This window comes from Castor canadensis, chromosome 9 (genome assembly GCF_047511655.1).
Source record: "Castor canadensis chromosome 9, mCasCan1.hap1v2, whole genome shotgun sequence".
In the NCBI taxonomy this organism is placed as follows: Eukaryota; Metazoa; Chordata; class Mammalia; order Rodentia; family Castoridae; genus Castor; species Castor canadensis.
The window spans coordinates 99,796,363-99,808,608 of record NC_133394.1 but is presented as its reverse complement, the minus strand read 5'-3'; the positions used below and the strand labels follow the sequence as shown (position 1 = coordinate 99,808,608).

The window sequence follows — 12,246 nt, the reverse complement described above, 5'->3', positions numbered from 1 at the left end:
TACTGGCTCTTTCACATATTTTGCTCTCTTAGTGAAAAAGGTCTTTTTACAGATGAATCAACTTGGGTTGTAACACATTTGTACATGGAAGCAATGCTAGGAATCTTTCCGTATAGCTACCCTTAACTCAACTAGCAAAAATGCTTTGTCTTCCTTATTATGCTTATGTCTTCTCTTCAAGAAAATTAGAGATAAGGGCAGAGCAGGTTCTGCCTGGAAGTGAGGAAGGAGGGAAGGGAGAGGGTTGGGGAGGGGGACAGGGGAGAGAAATGACCCAAACAATGTACACACATGTGAATAAATGAATAATAGTTTTTTTAAATTCTCTATTTTATAGCTGAAGGAAATGAGGCTTAGAGAGGTGAAGTGACTTGCCCATGGACACACAGCAAGTAAATAAACAGCAGTGCAGGATTTTAATAGTGCAGTCTACTCATGCAAACAGTGGACTCTCTTGTTTAGAAAGAATCCCGTCATCCCCAGTCCCTGGGAGTGCATAATTTAGTTCCTTCTAGTCCTTCAGAAGGCAAAAGCACATAATGTTGAAATCTGGGCTTTGATGACGAAGCGAGCTTGGTGTATTTTCTGAGTTTGACAATAAAATTGTGAGTCTGAAAAAAAAAAAAAGAAAAAATGCCATCCCTACAGGCCAGGAAATTATGTCCTAATCAAAACCTGGAAGGAGGAGAAGCTTCAGCTGACCTAAGAAGGACCCTACCAAGTGCTCCTAATCATTGAGACTGTGGTACGCATAGCCAGGAAAGGTTGGACTTACTACATTAGGCTTAGAGCCTATCAAAAGACTATTGGACCACCACGACCAACTCAGATGATCCCCTAAAAGTCATCATGAGATGGCATGAGACTGCTTACATTGCAACTCCTGCCACTTCTACTTCTGCCCATAAAGACTATTGCTGAGCCACGGGCAGTTGTTTTGCTGTAATTAATATAACCTCTAAATATACAAACCATAGTTTGGTACTTGTCATGCAATGTACTGTGAGTGTCTAACTTGGGAAAGATATTATTACCTGTGTTCCAAACCAAGTTAGGGATTTATAAACAAGGGCAATTGTGGGACCTCGGATGATTTATGGTGGGTCACAGGACCCAATGGGTGGATCGATTCACTAAGGCCAAATGGACAGGTAGGGTATATGGCATAGGGATAAATGCTCCAAGGAGGGACTCCACTACAAAGTTTTGAATTAATGCTATTCCTGAAGTAAGTAAAGACATACTTCATTTCTGGCTAATGACCCAACCATGGTTCAGTTGGTTAAAATTAAAGATTTTAGTCAAACCTTAGAAGTTGAGATAGAATAGGGAGAAACTAATGCTTGGGTAGAATGTGTAAAATATTCTGTGCGCACATTAAACAAAAATGAATGTTATGCTTGTACTGCATAACCCCTTGACCAGATGCCCAAGTGATCCCTTTTCCATTAGAACAGAACTCAGACAGCTCAGGGATAAATGCATGATCGCTCTGTTCCAAAATGAGATGGCCTGGGGTAATCAAACTTGCTGGAGTTTTTCTAAAGACAAAGACCCCTTAAAGACATTAGATCCCTAAGTTCTGGTATCAACTATTCCTGTCCCTCACAATGTGGGGGGCAGTACACTAACTTTTTGGGAAATCTATCCAGATGTAGATAAGGCCATATGTTTGTGGAAACTATTACTCTGCTTTCAGCCTACCCCAACCCAATGTCTGGTGGTATTGCAGGCAGGGAACATTACTGGAGACTCTCCCAAGTAACTGGAGCAGAACTTGATCACTCATGCAATTGGTCACCTTTTTACCATAGGATTTCATAATTCTACCCACTGGGGTAGTCAACAAATGCCCCATGTAAAAGAGATACCAGATGTTTCCATTGATGACAAGGGAATTGCAGAGCAGTTAGATCCCACTAGAAGTAGGAGTACAAGGACTAACTGCCTTAGACAAAGAACTGGTTGAGAATTCAGGGGTTAGTGCCTCACTCACAATATGTATGGAAAAATGGTTTGGGAAATGGAAAGGAGTTATAATCTCAATCCTCACTGCATTAGTTACTGTGTTAAGGGTCCTAATTACTCTTGGATATTGTATAATTTATTGTGTCCGGGGCCTAATCTAAAGGTTAACTGAAACAGCCTTAAGAAAAAGACCCCAGGATCTTACCAGCCGAATAACCTTCTCCTCCTACATACTATTGAACACAAAAGCCAGCTAACATTAACCAAATTCAAGAAAAAGAGTGAACAGTACAAAAAGAACAGGGAAAATTGTAGGAGATAGCTTGTCTTTTCCCTCAAATAAATAGAATTATATGCTCAACCCAGATAAATCCTCTTTAAAGCGGCAGCTTGTTATGCTTGCATAATCTGTGGATTCCCAGAATGTTAAATGTTAATCTTTATATTTAATCATGAAAGACTGTGAACCCTGACTCTTAGCAATGGAAGAAGGGGGCAATGTTGCATCAGAGATAAAATCCCAGGTGAACTTCCTGCTCAGCATAATTGTTTATCAGGCATGTGTCAGTGGCACATCTGCAGAAGTAAAACTTTTTGACTTCCTGACTGACTCCTGAGTCTTATTTCTAGCATGAATATTACAACAGACAATATCTCTCTGAATCACTAATAAAAGGGACATTTTAAGTCTTTTGTCTGTATTAACAAGTTTTTTTCACATAACAACAGGAGGGTAGAATATTGACATATGAGTAAGCATAGTTATCTCTATGAACCTTTTAGTCTAGTTTTCATAATCTATTGGTTTAATTCTTGTAACAATTTCCTAAATATTTCTCCTTTACCTTATCTTATCCTTCTGCAATCCAATAAGGTGATAATATTTTGAGATATTCTTTACAAAGAAATTCTCACTGTATGTCTCCCATGCATAACATATTTAATTGGTTCTCCACAATAAGTGTTTCAAAGCCCTAAAAATGATGTCATTCCAACTATCTCTCCAGCATCATTTGCTTCTTTATTCATCCTCATCTTGCTAAAGTAAATTTGAAGCTCTTGAGAACTGTCTAGTATCATTTTATTTTAGTAATCTATTTAATTTAATGTTAGCTTTTAATGACTTCCATCCCATCTCATCTCTTTACCTGTTTTTCATATTGTTGTTGTTTCAGCTTAGTTATTCAAGGATTCTAAGATATATTCTATGATCTCTGAATCCCTATTCTCGTATCTCTCTCACAGCCTAGACACCCTGAATGAGGAATGTACAGTCATTCCAACAAAGCTTCTGAGCAAATCAATCAAATCAACATGAATAAGTTTACCTTACGTGGAGGTTTGGCAGGCTTGCTTTGGGAGTCCTCCAACAAAGAATTTGATAAGAGTGACCAAGGGAATTCCAAATCCCAGTAACTATGAATAAGCCATGTATCAGATTTCCCCATTGTCTCAAATAATCTAGTGGGTCTCCCTGAATTAAGAAAAGCATATGAAATGCAGGATAATGGGGAAATTGTGTCTGTAATATAGCATGTGATTTCCTGAAATGAGCTGGAGTAATATTGGCAAGATATTTATTATGTTTTGATTTTAAAAAATATAAATAACCTTGAAATTATAGCTTTCTGTATTAGAGATAGACACTATTTATTTAGTTGTGAAGTACCATTTCTAAGTGGGAAACTGAGCTACTATTCAAGGAGAAACACTTAAAGCTACAGAGAGTTATACTACTTATCAGTTGTAAGTACTTAATGTATATAGCTACAATTGTTCAGTCACTTACTGAAGTTTATGATTATTGTTCTTTAAGTCATATGAAAAGTATAATAAGAAACTTTCAGTGGTTCAGTTTTCAGAGTTATTATTTCCTGGTGTGACTGAACAAGTGATGGCCATAGGGTTCTACATCACTTCATGATGTAATCATTTCCACTGTACTTCTGAGATTAGTAGATAATTTTGTGTTTTCATTTCATCTTCTAATTTTATGTACATACAAAGCTCACCTTCAAAGGGACAAGGATTTCATAGTAAAAATTAAAAATATACAGCTACCTAGGACTTCACTATAAACCTGACTCCATTTTTTCTCATTAAATATTTGGAACCAAGAGTCAAAGTACAGCACATACATCATATTTTTTTTAGTGTCTTCATGAACATCATTTGGTCACTTAGTTCAGAGAGAACAACAGGCACATAGGAAGGAGGGACTGGAAGTCCTCCACTATACTTTTCAAGTGTGTAGCCAGGAAGGAAGTAGAGAGTATACACAAAAGGAAGGTGAAGTAGCTCCGCTAGGAGCTAAGTACGGGGAACAATGGCATCTGTAAGAATGACATCAAACCTTGACTTGTAGTTTTCTCATAAATTTCTTGCTCAAAACTATATCTCTGCTGAGTGTTTCCATAATATCACAGTAATTCCTATAGAATTTTTGTAGTTGTGAATATTTTGGTAAATCATACATAAACTGATCAATGTCTCAACAAGATCTTCAAACTAGTTTTGCTCAAAGAGGTAGGGTAAACCTCAAATTTAATGGCATATGAATTGCCGACATTAACAGAAATGGAAGCTGACAGAGCCAGGACAGTCACTTAATATCCTCTCTGTACAAATTCATCCAGGATTGTCTTTACACTGATTCAATGTCTTTAATCTATGGGCAACACCACTACTTTTACACAACTTGTAAAGGTAAAGTAATAACACATTAGTTCTATCACAAGAAGACCTGAATTCCATTTCATAGACATATTGGTACAATGTAATGCTTTTATATTTGTTGTTTCTCCATGAAATTTCATGCTTATAAGCAAGATCAAATGATCAAGAAGTTAATGTATAATCCCTTCATTTCAAAGATAATAAATAATAAAAAGTTTAATCCTACAGATTTCAGATTAATGAAAACAATATAATGAATTCAGGGTTATAAAAGTTTATTGGTATCATTTATTTTAAAAGTGCTCTTCCCCATGTAAGATTAAATAATCTTGATGTGCAATTTACCCATCTTAAACATCACATTTTATACTGGCATCAAGGAAAATTACCACAAAAGGCTCTTTGCCTGCCGTCTCCTTTAAATTGTACCAAAGATCAAACAATAGTACAGCTTAATCAGCATATGTAAGATGTCATGACTTAATTTTAATTTAAAATTCTGATTATATATAACACATATAATTCCAAAATTTAATGTTTATAATGCAATGTTTCACAATATATTCCAAGAATTGTGCAATTATCACAAGAATTCATTGTGGATTAGTGTTATCTTCTATCATAAAATAACTTTCCATTTAGCCATCAATTACATCTTATTCAATTCCTGCATATCAATGTCCTAGGCAATGACTAATCTACTTTCTGTCTCTATTGCTTTGCATCATATGGAACTGTGTGGATATATTTCTGTATTCTAAGGTCTATGCAATTGATCTATATATTTCTCTATATTCCTGTTCTATGTTTTTTTGATTACCACAGATTTTTTGTTGTCTTTGAAAGCAGGACCTGTAAGTCTTCCAATGTTGCTGTGTTTATGATAGTTTTTGATAGTTTAGGTCTCTTGAATATCTATATATTTTAGGATAATTTTGTTAATTCATGCTAGGGAGTTAATTGACATTTTAACAGGGTTTTCTCTGAATCAGTAGAGTGTTGCAATTAAAACAATTTTAAATATTTCAGTACAGGAATATGAGATGTGTTACTATATATTTCAACCTTTAATTTATTTGTACAATGTTTTACAGTTTTTCACAGTCTGTGATTCTGACTCATTTTGTTTCACTTAATTCTAGGTATTTTTGGTGACTTTTAAATTGTCTTATTTTCCCAATTTCATTTTTATTTTTTCTTGCAAGTGTGTAGACATATACTTGAATTATGAGGTTTGTATTTATACCAAAATCTTCTTTAACATTATATTTTCCTAGTGGACTTTTGCAGATATCCTATATAGAATATCAAATCATATATCAAGAAATATAGTTTTAATATATTTCTTTCCAATATAGATTCCTTTACTTCATATTCTTTCCTAATTGCTTTGGCTAGAATCGCCAATGCAGTGTTCAACTGAAATGAGAATGACTTTTTTCATTTTTTTACTTATCATGAAAATTAAGCATTCTCTTTCTACCAAGTATAATTTTTGTAGGTGGTCTTTATCAGTTCAGTGAGTTTCCCTATACTAGTGAAGAAACTGTTATCATCATGATGCATGTTTGTATTAGTTAGCTTTGCATTAGTGCAATAAAATATCTGAAATAATCAACAAAATAGGGGAAATGGTTTCTTTTGACTGGTGTTTTGGTCGTTTTCAGCACCTGATCTCTTGGACCCATTGGCCTGATCTTCTGTTCATGCATTACATAATGGAAGGTAGCACCTGGAAAAGGTAAGCTGTTTATCCCAATGTGTTGATATATAAAAAATGCTTTAAATATCTGAGTTTTACATGTCACTTTCTGTGATACACCCTTATTGAAAAAAACTTCCTTTAAGTAGGTCCCAACTCTTACAGATTCAACCACCATCCATCATTGGCACAGGTTGGTGGGAAATCCTTTGATAAATATGTTTTGGAACCTTGTCCAACATATAGCATTCTATAAATGTATTGGATTAATTTTGCAGTTCTAACAATATTTTGTGGAATGTTTAGAATTTTCTACATATAAAATCAAGTAGTATGCAAACAGATATATTTCATCATTTCTTATTTAGATGACATTTATTACTTTCCTTGTCTAGTTTTTATGGCTTGGATTTTCAGCTTTGGGTTTAATACGAGGGAGGAGATTGCATTGTTGCCTTGTTTCTGATCCTAGAGAAGTTCTTTTAATTTTCCAACATTGAGTACAATATTAGCTGTGGGCAGAGGTAGATAGCCTCTATGAAGTGGAGATTTATTCCTTCTTTTCCTATGTGTTGAAGAGTTATTATCATAAAGGATACTAAAGTTTTCAAATTCTTCTTTTCCATGTATAAAGGTCATCTTATGCTTTAATTTCTTTGTTTTGTTAGTTCAATGTATCAAAAACTTGATTTTCATTTGTTGAATCCATTCTCAAAACATCAGGTATAAATTCCACTTAGGCATTCTTTGATCATTTTAAAGTGCTGAATTTCCTCCTCAATCAAAGAAAGTATTAGTGTGAAATTTCTTTTACTATTTCACACAATTCACCAGAGAAGCCAACTCATCCTAGGTTTTCTTTGTTAATAGATTTTAATTGATGAATCAATGAAATTTTTCATTAATGGTTTGCTCAAATTTTCTATTTCTTCATGATTCAGCTTTTTAAAATTGTATATTTCAATGATTCTATTTCTTTGAATTTAGACAATTTGTTGATTTAAACTTGCACGTGAGAGTGTCTTATACTCTATTATCTGCTATTAGTTTCAATGTCTCCTTTTGGTCTGTGGTATGTTCTACATTGCTCTTTACTTCTTGATTTTTATATGAACATCTTATCCATTATTGAAAGTAGAGAATTAAAATCTCTTATTATTATTGAATAGCTGTCTTATTTCTTCCCTGAGTTTGTCAATGTTTGCTTTACTTCTTTAGTTGTCCTGAATTGGCTACATATATACTTACAATTGTTATATTCTTAGTTAATTGATACTTTCTTCAAGTTTCATGACCATATTTTCTCCTTTAAAATTTTTTGACAAAAGTGTGTTTTGTCAATTTTAAGTGTCAGTACCCACTTCTCTTTTGGTTAACATTTATGTAGAAAACCTTTTGCCATTTATCATGTTAGATTTTGTGTGACTTTAAATCTAAAGTGAGTCTCCCATAGATGGGATGTAATTGAGTATTGTATTGATTTAGCTATTCTTTGTCTTTGATCATGTAGTTTTTTAAATTAATTACCTTAATTAATAAGGTACACAGAGACAGAATGTACCTGAACATAACAGAAGCCTTGCACAACATACCCACACCTGTCATCATACTCAAAGGTGATAAGATGAAAATATTTCCTCTAAGAACTGAAACAAGACAGATAAGCCCACTATTGTAACTTCTATTCAATATTTCCATGGAAGTGCTAATCAAAGCTTAAGAAAAGAAAAAGAAACAATATGGATTTTGACTCCAAAAATTATTCATCAGGTGATAGATTATTGGTATTTTTAATTTTTTGTTGTTTATTATACTTCACTTATTCCTCTCTTGCTGTTGTGCAGTCTTTCTTTGAGTTTTGTATTAATAGCTTTTATTGTTTTATTTTCTTTTACATATCATTAATAAGTATTTTCTTTGTATTTCCTATGGAGCTACATAAATCAACTTATTATATAATAATCTACTTTGAAGTGATAGCAAGAGTCCTTCAATTACATGCAAATACTTCTATACTTGTACCTCTACTAATATCACAATTTATGTAATTGATGTTACAATTCAGATGCCTTTATTTGGAGTCAAAATCCATATTGTTTCTTTTTCTTTTCTTAAGCTTTGATTAGCACTTCCACGGAAATATTGAATAGAAGTTACAATAGTGGGCTTATCTGTCTTGTTTCAGTTCTTAGAGGAAATATTTTCATCTTATCACCTTTGAGTATGATGACAGGTGTGGGTATGTTGTGCAAGGCTTCTGTTATGTTCAGGTACATTCTGTCTCTGTGTTCCTTATTGAGTTTTTGTTGTGAAAGCCCATGGAATTTTATTAAATGCTTTTTCATTATTTATTGAGGTTATCATGTATTTTATATTTTTTACTGTGCTAATATGTACCATCACAATCTTGATTTTCAAATGCTGAACAACATTGCACTAATAGAGTATGGCAATTTAAATGTGATTCTCTATTCAGTTCAAGCATTTTGTTGAGAATTTTGCATCTGCCTTAATTTCGGGTGCTGGATTTTATTTTTGTTTGCTTGTTTATTTTTGTGTAATTTCCTGATCTTAGTATCTGGCTAACACTAGCCTCATGATACCAGTTCATAGGTGCTCTTGACTCCTCATTTTTTTTGTAGAATTTTGAAAAACAGCTTCTTAATTATTAAATCATTCATATGGTATAACTCCTATATTATTGTCTACATAGTCTTACAAACATTTAATTAAGGAACAATTAAAGACTAAAATTTTTAATTTTATAGATCAGAAGCTTGTCACAAAAGACCAAAAATCGTAGGTTCTCTCTCATATGTGGAGATTAAATCAAGGGCAAACACAACAAGGTGATTGAACTTTGATCACAAGATAAAAGCGCAAGCACACAAGGGAGATATGAAGATAGGTAAGACATCTAAAAAATTAGTTAGCATTTGTTGCCCTCAACACAGAGAAACTAAAGCAGATACCTTAAAAGCAACTGAGGCCAATAGGAGAAGGGGACCAGAACTAGAGAAAAGTTTAGATTAAGAAGAATTAACCTAGAGGGTAACACACATGCACAGGAAATTAATGTGAGTCAACTCCCTGTATAGCTATCCTTATCTCAACTAGCAAAAACCCTTGTTCCTTCCTATTATTGCTTACACTCTTTCTTCAACAAAATTAGAGATAAGGGCAAAATAGTTTCTGCTGGGTATCGAGGGGGTGGGGGGGAGTGAGAGGGAGCTGGATGGGTGGTAAGGGAGGAGGTGGGGGCAGGGGGGAGAAATGATGGAAGCATTGTATATGCACATATGAATAAAAAACAAAGATTAAATGGGATATGTGAAATTAAGGAAAATTATCTTGGTTGAAGTTTCAGCCCTATACAAGTTTTTCTTCCTTTTCAAATTTCTTACATTACCTAATGATCAGTAAAATGATGCCAACCTATAATAATTAGAGAAAGTTTCAATGGCTTTCATATTTGTCATTTGTATTTTTCATTATTTTTTTCAAATATATGATATTTATTAATATTTCCCTGGCTCTGATAATTTCTGTGAATACTCTTCATTTTATTCCACTGTCTACCTAAAGGATCATTTGGTGAGAATTCTCCACAGTTACTTTAACTTATTTTACAACAATAAAGCCCAATAAGAAAATTTACTATTCAGATTTATAAAATTATAAATCTGTTCTTCATCTTTTCAGCCAGTAATTGCATTCTTTATAGTATATTCTGAGTTTTATCTAAAAGTTTTCATCAGAGCACATCTCTAAGTTATGGACAAGTAAATGATTATCCAAATTGTGATAGACAATAGAAAAAACTTCTAGCTTGAGTGCTTAAGAAAATGATCTGTTTTTCACATAATATTTTCTAATTAGGACAATGCCAATCTATCGATCTACATACTACGATGACAATCAAGACAGGACTCCTGTCTTAATAATCTATACCCATAGGTACACTGGGCATTGTCATTAATTAACATGAAAAAATACGTCTCTGCTACTGTAACTATGTTATATTGTGTACTAAAACCTTGATTTCAAATGTTCAGAGATATCAAAAACTCAGGAAAAAATTTAAATACCAGTAACATGAAAATAATGGGCAAAATGCTATAAACAGAGAGCCAAATCCCAAGTATAACAATTAGCCAGCAACCAATTAATGCCTCCAATGTGAAGATAAATCATGATATATAGTGTTTTGATTTACTCTGTAAAAGTAAGATTATAGTGTTTGGATTTACTTTTTAAAAGACATAAAATCTACATCTAATCTAAATAGTACTTGAATGAAAATAGATAAATTTATTGATACATTATTAATAAATTTTGCCATAACAATCTTTTTCAAAATGTATACATTTGTGTTATAATTGGATTGAGTTATAGATAAATTAGAAGAAGAAATCAACTTGTTTACTACAGAGTATAGAAAAAGAACATTTTTTGGTAAAATTCTAGATTTTAAATATTTTTGAATTTATAAATACAATGGGCTTTTGCAAATATTGAGCACAACCATTGTATTAGAAATAAAAGAAGCCACCAGGTGCCAGTGGTTCATACCTGCCATCTCAAACTAGACAGGATGCTGAGATTGGGAGGATTAAGGTTCTAGGCCAGTTGGGTGTTTGCAAAACATCATCTCAAAGGAAAATATCTAGAAATGGTGTGCTTGCCATCCCAGCAATGGTGGGAAGCATAAAACATAAGACAGGATGATGGCATTCAAAGTTGGCCTGGGAAAGAGCACCACCAAATCTCAAAATAATCAGGGCTAAACGTATTGGAGGCATGATTCAAGCTTGCCTGGCAAGTCAGAAGGCCTGAGTTCCAATCCAAACAGTGAATAAATAAAAATTAGTAAGAGAAGTTATAGACAGTGTGTTAAAGAATGGATAATGCTTATTCTAATTAATTATATTTAGGAAAATATAAGTGATTCATGAATAAAGATGATGGAGTTTGCAACTTCATACCTTCATCCTTCCATAAAATTATAACTATATTGACAAAGACTATTAGAATCAACATGGAAGGAGTGAATTTGTTTAAAGTAATTTATTTGAATATATGGAAATTTCATTAACCTTTTCATAAAATTAACATACCCTATTTAATAAAGACATAATAAAGAAGCAACTTTTATGAAAATCTGTGAACATATCAGAAAGTTCCAACATCTACATACTGATTCAGAAGCAGAAAGAGATCAATGTAGTCACATGGCAGTCTTAACTTTCAGATCAATGGAATTATTACATTTCCTGCTGGAAGCATTCCTTCAACTGGAATTGAGTAGAGAACACTAGTTGTAGAGGATGAAACTGCTGAAAAATCAAGTAAATTATTGCTAGTGTCTCATTAAGAGTATTAGTTAGTGGTGCCACTCTCATTTCTATCCCTTGATATCTGGATCTGTGAATCTGGCTATGGTAGAAACAATATTAAATATTGGACACCTTCTTGGAAGGTGTTCACATCAGTTTGGCAGTATAAATAAATACCCAAAAAGAGAATTTCATTTTCAAGCAAACTTCTTTAGATGGTGGAGAACATGGTCACAATGAATTTCTTGAGCATGAGCAATTGTCATACTTTATTTTCTATGAAGTGAGTTTCTTGATCATAGGTATTGCTTTATGGAATACCATGATGGTGAATAAGGCATTCTGTAAGCCAATAGATGGTACTATTGGTAAAAAAAAAAAACACATGCAAGAAAGTGAAATCTGTATTTATGATAAATGTCAATTACACCAAGAACAAACGGTGCCACCTCCATAGTCTAATATAAACAATCTGCCAACAGGTGGAACTGCCAGCAGGTAGACCACTACAGGAAATATTATCGTATCAGAGATTCAGTGATTATTTCTGCTGCTGGCACATAG

General features: G+C 33.4%; 1 pseudogene; it reads right to left on the bottom strand.

Annotated features, from left to right (window-relative positions):
- LOC109674817 (UDP-glucuronosyltransferase 2B4-like) overlaps nucleotides 1-4,733 on the bottom strand; it is an 83,954-nt pseudogene extending 79,221 nt beyond the window's left edge.
- Nucleotides 4,734-12,246: the final 7,513 nt, after the last annotated feature.